The following is a 9,664-nucleotide window of genomic DNA, read 5'->3' as shown; positions in this document are numbered from 1 at the left end:
TGGAAATCATTTTTTATAATTTTTTGTTGGACTTTAACTACGAATAACTTTGAATGAGTTGACTCAGCCAAAAAATGTTCTAGACCTTTTTTGTAGATCGTTAAATTTCCTATAAGAATAATTGTTGATTCTCGCTTACCAATTATTTTTTTGTGTACATTAAAACTCCAAACAAAAAAAACTAAATTTCCTGTGTTATTTATATGGGAAATCGAAAATGTCGATGAGGCACCTCTTAATATTAATATTAAGAGCTCAGGTCTTACCAGAACTTGTTTTTAGTAGTATCGGATGAGATTTTCATGGTAACTAAGAAAAAAAAAATAAAGTTGTGTTTTGGCCCACCTTAATATATATACATATATATATGGTAACACAATTTAAATTCCATTTAGTTATTTACCTTTCCAGGATACAAATCAAGAAACAATTAATATAAGCAGATAAAACTTAGCACGAATAGTTCAAGTATGCCACCTATTGATCAAAAATTGTCAAAATCCAATCAAAACCTTTTAAGCACCTAAATACCGAATATATAGACCCCAGACCTATAGTTGAAATTCAGAGAGAATCTTTCTTTTTCTATATAAAAAATGTGTCCCCTTTTGTTGATAGTAACGATAAGTTGATCACAGGCCCCAACAGATCCCCTTCGGATATCTTTAATTTTATAACCCAAACTTGACCATCAGTCCCTGGAGAAGTACCAATCACACGGCCAAGTTTCTATTTATTGGCGGGCGGGTTACCTTCATGTATAATAATGATGTCATTTATATGCAAACCATTTTAAACGACAAAATACTCGCCTCGCAATCAGACAAAGTCCTTTTAGCTGTTCATCAATTATGAAGTGTCCAGGCATGAGGGCATAAAAGTAGTTAACATTTGTAGGACTATAGCAAATAGGACGCGAGTTCACACGGGTTTTAGTTTAAGTTAGTATTGTTGCAAATTCTTCGTAAGTTAGAACCGAAGTGTCTAAGGCGCGTTTAAGATGATATTTGATTCGTTTTATACCAGGCTCCCAGATGCTACCCATGTAAGGAGTGTTTGTAGGGTTGATATATCAAGTTGTTTTGGGAATCTGTAAAATATGATGACAATCTTTTATCGCAAATGCAGTGCTCCTAGGCAAATCGTTGCTCTTTTCATTCCCCACGAAGTAATGCCATTGTTAGACTAAATGTGCCGTCAATACCCTCTTGTGATGGTAAAGCGTTTGAAAGCAGGTCAAGAAAGGCCTCCAGCAAGCTCGAGATGCATTGCACCAGTACTCATGCAAATAAATTAGTTGTTCATACCAAATGAAGACTTCCCTGCATTGTCTTCCTAACTCGTCTAAATACGAATTAAAGGGCAATGCAAAAAACATTCAACAGGGCCAACACATCGACAGAGAACCCAACAAACGGAAAACACAATAAAAAAAATTTCAACGCAGACGGACAAGTAGGCGCAAAAATATTAGGCAGCAACTGCATCACCAGTTGCAACAAAAAAGACTACATCAACAAATTAACTACATCAGGTTATATTTACAATTTATATTTATACTTATAAATAACCCTTATTTTGAACTAAATGGTATAAGCCCACACATAAATACATAATTGTATACTGATAAAAGAGGAATGCACCGCGACCTTAGGTCTATTCTGCCCATAATTGTATATACTAACCCGCTCATATTATATAGTACATTTGTTTTATTTTATTTGGCACACCGGCAAACACAACGTTGAGTACCCCGTAATTTGGTCTTTTGAGCCGGATCGAGTGCCTGATCATCAGGATTTGCACAAATTCACCCACCCAATCAACCACCTTTGAATTTACAAAAATACTCCAGCAAACATATATAGTACATACGTGGAAAAAATTGTAAGTACACAATTAAATTTAAAATAAATTTATTAGTGCAAGTCGGAATAAAATGGCATAGTAAAACAAAAACAAAAATAATATCATAATTAAAGTAAATATTTTGCTTAACCGGTATTAAGCAGAAAGTATTTGCGAAATTTGTTATTGCCATATTACGCACATACAATATACAAGCACAGCCGCTGCCTCTTGATTCGCTGGACTATGTCAATGGCGTCGTATAACTCACACAGCTCATCGTTCCATGCTGGTTCCAAGATAGACGAAATTATCTACAACTTCGAAGTTATGATTGTCAACAGTGACGTGGGAGCCTAGTTGCGAGTGCGCCGACTGTTTGTTTGATATCAGGAGATATTTCGTCTTGCCCTCGAAAGCAGACTAACAACGCGGTTGTTAAGGCCAATTATATTAATATCATCAGTATACGCCAGCAGCTGTACACTCTTATAGGATATTGTACCTTCTCGGTTTAGTTCTGCAGCTCGAATTATTTTCTCCAAGCTCACATTGAAGAAGTCACATGAAAGAGAGTCTCTTTATCTGGAACCTCGTTTGGTATCGAACGGCTCGGAGAGGTCCTTCACGATCCTGACGGAGCTTTTAATGTTGCTCAACGTCGGTTTACATAGCCGTATTAGTTTTGCGGGGATACCAAATTCAGACATCACGGCATAAAGGCAGCTTCGTGCTGTCAAAAGCAGCTTTGAAATCGAAGAAGAGATAGAGTGTGCCGATTTCCTTTTCACGGATCTTTTTCCAGATTTGGCGCATGGTGAATATCTGGTCGGTTGTTGATTTTCTAGGTCTAAAACCACGCTGATTAGGTCAAATAAGTTTGCTGACGGTGGGCTTTAATCTTTCAGAAAATACGCTCGATAGAACCTTATTATAGGACCGATATTTAGGAGACTTATCCCACGGTAGTTGGCGCAGATTCTGGGGTCTCCCTTTTTGTGGATGGGGTTGAACACCCTAAATTCTAATCGTTAGGCATGCTTTCGTCTTTATGGTCGGGCAATGGAACATCTGCTCCATTGTCATCATTTGGGGAGTCGGGTTCGGCTTCTCCTGACGTTATGCTTTCACTGCAATACAGCAGGCTGAAGAAATTTTCCCTCCACAATTTTAGTATGCTATGAGCATCCGATACCAGATCACCTCTGGAGGTTCTACAAGAGTATGCTCCAGTCTTGAAACCTTTTGTTAGTCGCCGCATCTTATCGAAGAGTTTTCGAGCAATACCCTTGTCAGCCAGCTTGTCAAGCTCTCCATACTCGGGCATTTCGGCCTCTCTCTTTTTCTGTCTGCAAATGCTTTTCGGTTCCCTCTTCAACTCTCGGTATCTATCCCATCTCGCACATGTTGTGGTCGATCGTAACGTTACGAGGTAGGCAGTCGGAAATTCCATCCTGGAAAACTTTCGGCGTGTTTCTCACCCATAGATATAAAACTCTAGAAGCAGTAGAAAATCTAACTGGCCCCATTCCAGTGACCCAATCCGACAGTGGATCTTATAGAAAAGACAAGAAATTCAACACATTTCATGTTTATGTTTCCGAAACTTTGACCCTGAATCTTTCACACGCTCGTGAACACGCAGTTAGAGGTAACAACTTTTCAAAAAATTATGTAGAACACAACATTCCATTCGAGAATGCCCAAAGTTTTTACAAATGAATGTTGATACCCGAATAACCACAATAAAAAATAATGGTTATTGTTTCAACTGCCTTTCATAATCCCACAGTTTCATAGATTGTAGAATATGCAGAAAGAAACACAACACTTTTCTGCATTGGATTCCAGAGGAATAATGCGTGTTAATGGTCGGTTGCGCAATTTAGCCGTATTTTACACAGGGTCCTCGAAGTCTAACCAATTAAAAAGCCATAAATTCGGTTTGGAAAATTATTTTTATTTATTTTAAACTACGAAATGTGTGAAAATAATCATAAGTTCAAGACCAATTCACTTTTCTTCGATATTACAACCGTTTGCCTTAACTATGGCCTTGAGACGGTGAAAAAACGAGTCGCAAGCTGCCCGAATGTGACTTGACGGTACTTTGGCCCACTCACGGACAATGGCTTTCTTCAGCATCTCGAGACTGGTGTATTTTTTACTTCGGACCTTTCTCTCCAAAATGGCCAAGAGAGAATAATCCATATGATTCGCATCTGGTGAATTCGAGAGCCATTGTGTGGCCGTAGTGAAATTCGGAACGTTGTTTTTCAGTCTTTCTTGATTCACTCGCGCTTAGTGAGACGGTGCTGAGTCTTGTTGAAACGTCCATGGTTGCGACCGAAACGTTTGTTTGCCCACGGCTTCAAGGCAGCCTCCAGAACACTTTCCCGATAATATGTCGCATTTACTTTGACGCCAGGCTCGATGAAAACAATTGGAGAGCACCCATCTGCGGTGAAAGCGGCCCAAACCATTATTGGCGGCGGGTGCTGCCTCCTGGTGGCCAACCGATGACTTAGATTCTCGTATCAACGGTCGGTCAAGTAAACCCTATCGGCCAAGCAAAGCAACTGCTTCGCTCTCTCAAGTCTTACTTGTTGCTGCTTCAGTGTGAGATCATGGGCCTTTTGGAACTTGTAAGGCGGTCGGATATTTTCAGTTCTTTAGCCATTTGATTGGCACTTCGTCGTGGTTTTCGCTCCAGTCACTTCTTCACTTTCCGAACCATCCCAAGTGACGTTGCAGTCTTTTCATGACCGCCTCCATGGCGTTTTGCGATGCTACCACTATCATTGTAACGAGTGATGGTGCGATAAACAAAAACTTTATTCACCTTAAGGTGTTTGAGCTCACGAACAATTTCTGGCTGTGATTTTCAGCTAAATATAAAGCAATCACACTATTACGTTTGAATTCCATCGCTGATCACTTTTTTCGCGTTCACTTTTGGCAAAACGCTTTTGTACACTTGTGAACAATACTCCGGACTGTCATTCAGCAAATTTATAAACAGCTGATTCCAGTGCGATAGCTGCGCGTACGGTCTTAAGTTGGTTACACTTAGAGTGCCGGATCCTGTATTACGAGCATTACCCGATTATACTACACTATAGCAGTCGATTAGGCAAACTATTCACCCAGTTAATTTCCCTTCATGGCGGCAACCAGCTGGTCTAACAACTTATGAGTACGGAATTTTGGATACCGAAGCTTATGGTAAAACCCTAAACAAGTCTACCAAAAGCGAAACACTACTCAAACTATGGCAGCACTACCCGCGGAACGTACCACCTTAACCCGTCCATTCGCAGCAACAGGAATCGATTTCGCCGGTCCCTACGACATAACAAATTACACCGGCAGACCGTGTGTGATCACAAAAGTACGCATACCTTTTGCTTGTTGTGCTACCAAAGCAATACACCTATAGGCTGTAAGTGATCTTACCACCAACGTATTCATGGCCGCATTCACACGTTTCTTTTCCAGGCGCGGATGTCCCGCCGATCTCTATTCGAACAATGGTACTAATTTCGTTGGAGCGTCTAAACTTTTGATCAAAGATCGGTGAGAATTCATGAAATCATTAAAAACACAAGTAATAACTAATGAAGCACACCAAAACATCAATTGGTACTTTAATCCTCCAGGAGTTCCACACATGGGTGGATTCTGGGAAGCTGGAGTGAAAAATTCAATGAGCCATTTAAAAAAGGTGTCTCAGACCGAAAAATTCCCTTTCGAAGAATTAGCTACTTTCCTAACCCGTATCGAAAGTTGTTTGAATTCTCGCCCTTTAAGCCCACTAAGTGAAGACCCAACGAATTTAGAACTTTTAACTTCCGGCAATTTCTTAATAGGTACCCCTTTACGAACCCCATCAGAACCCAACTTAGACAATGCACATCTAAGCATCGTAATCAATCTCAAGATACTCCATTAACACTTCTGCTACGATATAGTTATACGGCAAGAAACACTACCCCCAAATGGGTGGAGACTTGGTCGCATCGAAAAAACTGATATCGGTGCAGACAATAAAACCAGAGTAGTTGACATACGTACCTCTAAGGGAACAATTACCCTCCCAATAACCAAACTAGTCACCTTACCAAATAATTAATATCATTTTTATAATGCCATGGCTCTTCACACCAGCACGAAACCAATCTGCAGAGCAGCGCCGCATTTACTGTGCGATCACTCAGCATGACCCGAAACATCAGCCCACTCTCCGATGAACGAACTCGACCATTTTCTCCATTCGAATAGAACGAGGAAATACTCATCGCACGTCCCGGCGTATTATCAGCCACTCAGCAAAACGCACAAATAAACACGTCGTCTGTAATATGTTAAAAATTCACAAAAATTAACCTTAATGAGAAGCTTGCCGAAGTAATCAAGTATAAGTACTGCGTCAACTGCTTGGACAGATCGCATTCCACCCAAAGGTGCATAAGCAAAAAACGATGTGGCACGTGTAATGGGGAATACCATTCAACCCTACATGGGCCCCCACGGTTGTTCTGCAAAGAGCCAGCTAAGAGAACAAAGAGTGAAGCAAGTCTGCACAGACAGGAAGATCTTCGAACGTTTCTGGCCAAGCCAACCTTTATACCGACAGTGATGCTCAAAGTAAAACACGATGGCAAATAGAATAAAATACGAGCCATAATTAACCCAACCCGAAAAGTGACTGTAATTGCATCAGAGCTGGTTCAGAGATTGAGGTTTCCGAAAACGTGTCTCCATTATCATCGCATATGCAAAGTCGTCATATGATCATTAACTGATTCCGAATGGCATGTTGAAGTTAATTGCCTTATGACCCATGATTTACGGACCCGACCTTAGAATCGTGACTTAAGTGGGAAAATCGTTAAGAAGTTCGACCACTAGTTCTAGCCGACCCTACAGACGTATACCCAATAGTAACGAAACCCAGATTATTCAACCCCGACAGCAGCACCGTGATCGGAGAAAACATCGCACTCAACCCGTTTATAACAATACTTATTAACCCAAGTCAAAGTGGATCTAAAAATCTTTTTATTCGCAGACCCTACAACTCGTCTAAACACGAATTAGGGGACAATGCAAAAAACATTCAACAGCGCCAACATAACGACGGAGAACCCAACAAACAGAAGAACACAATAAAAAAAAGGAAATATCAACGCGGACGGACGTTGGCGCAAAAATATTCAGCAGTGAGTACCCCGACATTAGTCTTGGTATATTTTGCACTTTTTCCATTCGTAAACTTCACCGCGTAAGGAACAACGTAATCGACTGCGCTTTGTAGAAAACAACAGGTTGAAGTGACGCTGCTTGGAGGCAGATCTGCAATGAGCTTCTGAAATAGTTGGCAACTCAGTCGTCTACAACGAATGTATTTTCGATATATACTACGGAACTTTGTCCATACCTGGTACCCGACTTCGTCGATGAAGCACGGCTTGCTTTATCCGCCATGTAATGATAAAAGATGTATTTCTACCGCGATTAATTTAGCGAGTGGTGATTTTTTCGTCACTATTATATGATGTTTAAAATAGTCCGAAAGCGTTGCGTTTTTTATGCGGTTTCTCTTGTAGGGTACCAGTTGTGTCTAGAAAATGTTGTAGTCTAGCTGAACTGCTCCGTATATATATTGACTTGTTTCCTCTGCAATAAGAAATTTGCTTTGTAAAATCAATAAACTGAGTATACAAACTGCCGGATTGTCGTATTCCGTCAGCAGACTGTGGTTATTGATGAAGCTTATTTAAAAACCGGGGGTGCATTTAAGTTTTTTGAATGGTTTGTATCAGCAGCAGGATATTAAATATTCTGCTTTTATTTATTATTATCATATTACCTTTGTATTTTATTGGAAGTGGAATTAATTTGTATACGTTTGATGGTTCATACGATATTAAGGGGATTTCTATGTTTATGACTAGCCGTGAATCAACAATTAAACCTTTAGCAGTCATCGAATTATAAATTTCTTTTAATTCATTACCCGATTGCTTTCCAGGTAGTATTAATTTGTGTGGTAGTTTGTTTCTAATAAATGTAATTTCTTCATTAAGTTGTGAAGGCTTTAATAGTTTTGGATTTATGCAACCATGATTTATGTCAATTAAGAGATTGATTATCGACGTTTGGATTTCTTCACATTTGCCCATAACTATTTCTATTGAAATGGCTAATTTTGAAGCGAATGACCCTGGCTCAGCATTTCGATCTTTTATTAGTTCGCTATAAAATTTATTAAGTTGTTCATTCATTTTTTCAAAATTAGTATTAACTTCATCTGTTATCTTTTTGTTTTGAATAATGCAAGAAAAATAGAACTGTTGTAAGAAAAAACTCATAAACGAATAAATAAATCAAAACACCACATAACATTCGAAGACTCGAAGAATTCGTTAACTCGAACACGCATGGTTTTGATTGGTTCGAGTTTTCGCGAGTGCACTGTACATATATTTTATTACCTTATGCCCACGTCGATTGGGTTTGGGTTATACAAACAACCGTATGATGAATAAAACTATTATACTCTCTAGCAACTTGTTGGAAGATTGAGTCGACAATAAAAAAGTAAATTTATTGTAACCTTAAAGATTTCGTCTAGCGGGATCAATGGCAAGTTGTGTGCGTTTGATCACTTGACAATTTTTTGTCTTAAAAAAAAATAAATTTTTGGCTTGGTGCAGCTCTGTCCATATTTATAGACAGTAGAAGTAACCACACATTCAGAATTAAATGGATAATTGAATTCTACTTTTTCAACGGAGTTAAAGTTGAAGCGCGCCTATTTGATTAAAATCGTGTTTGGCGACTTTAACGCCAGGATGAACAAAAAAGGTTTCTTTGGTACAACGACCGGTAAATTCAGCCTCCATGATGAAACATCCCCAAACGTTTTGAGGCTGATCGACTTAGCTAGGGACCCGAAATATGGTTATATGTAGTACTAGATTTCAGCATAAGAAAATTCTTCAAGCTACCTGGCTGTAGCCGGATCGAAAAGCCACGAACCAGATCGATCATATTTGATAGACGGAAGACATATCTTCATTGTTTTAAAGGTGTAAGGTCCGAGGTCCTAGCATTGACTTGAACTATTATCTTGTTACCACGAAGATACGCACCCGCCCCTTCGCAGCAAAAAACGAACTTCTACAAACACAAGGAATGTTCGACGTTGAGAAGCTGCAATGACAACAGAAAGCAGCTAGGTATAAGCGAACTATGGGACCTTACGTACATCTGCAATGGAAGCAAAGCAAAAGAGCAATTGCTACGATGAGGAGTGCCGTGTCGCAGTAGAGGGGAATGTCTACCTTGCAATGGAATAATCGACCACAACACGTGCAGGATTGGATAGATACCGAAAATTAAAGAGGGAAGGTAAACTGATTTGCAGAAAAAAGAGAGAGGCCGCAATGCGTGAGTACGAAGAGCTTGACGAGCTGCCCCAACTACCGTGGTAGAGTCCCCAGAAAGATTAAGGACCACAGTCAACCAACTGATTGGACTTTATCAGTATGTTTTTAGGCCTGGAAGACCAACAACTAGCCAGATATTCACCATGCTCCAAATCTGGAAAAAGATCCGTGAAAAGGAGATCGGCACACTCTATCTCTTCTTCGATTTCAAAGCTGATTTTGACAGCACGAAAAGGAGCTGCCTTTATGCGGTGATGTCTATCCCCACAAAAATAATAAGGCTTTGTAAGCTGACATTGAGCAATACCAAAAAATCAGTCAGAGTCGGAATGACCTCTCCGAATCGTTCGATACCAAACCTC

The sequence above is a fragment of the Bactrocera neohumeralis genome, unplaced genomic scaffold, assembly GCF_024586455.1.
Source record: "Bactrocera neohumeralis isolate Rockhampton unplaced genomic scaffold, APGP_CSIRO_Bneo_wtdbg2-racon-allhic-juicebox.fasta_v2 cluster10, whole genome shotgun sequence".
NCBI lineage: Eukaryota > Metazoa > Arthropoda > Insecta > Diptera > Tephritidae > Bactrocera > Bactrocera neohumeralis.
Note: the sequence above shows the minus strand (reverse complement) of the source record.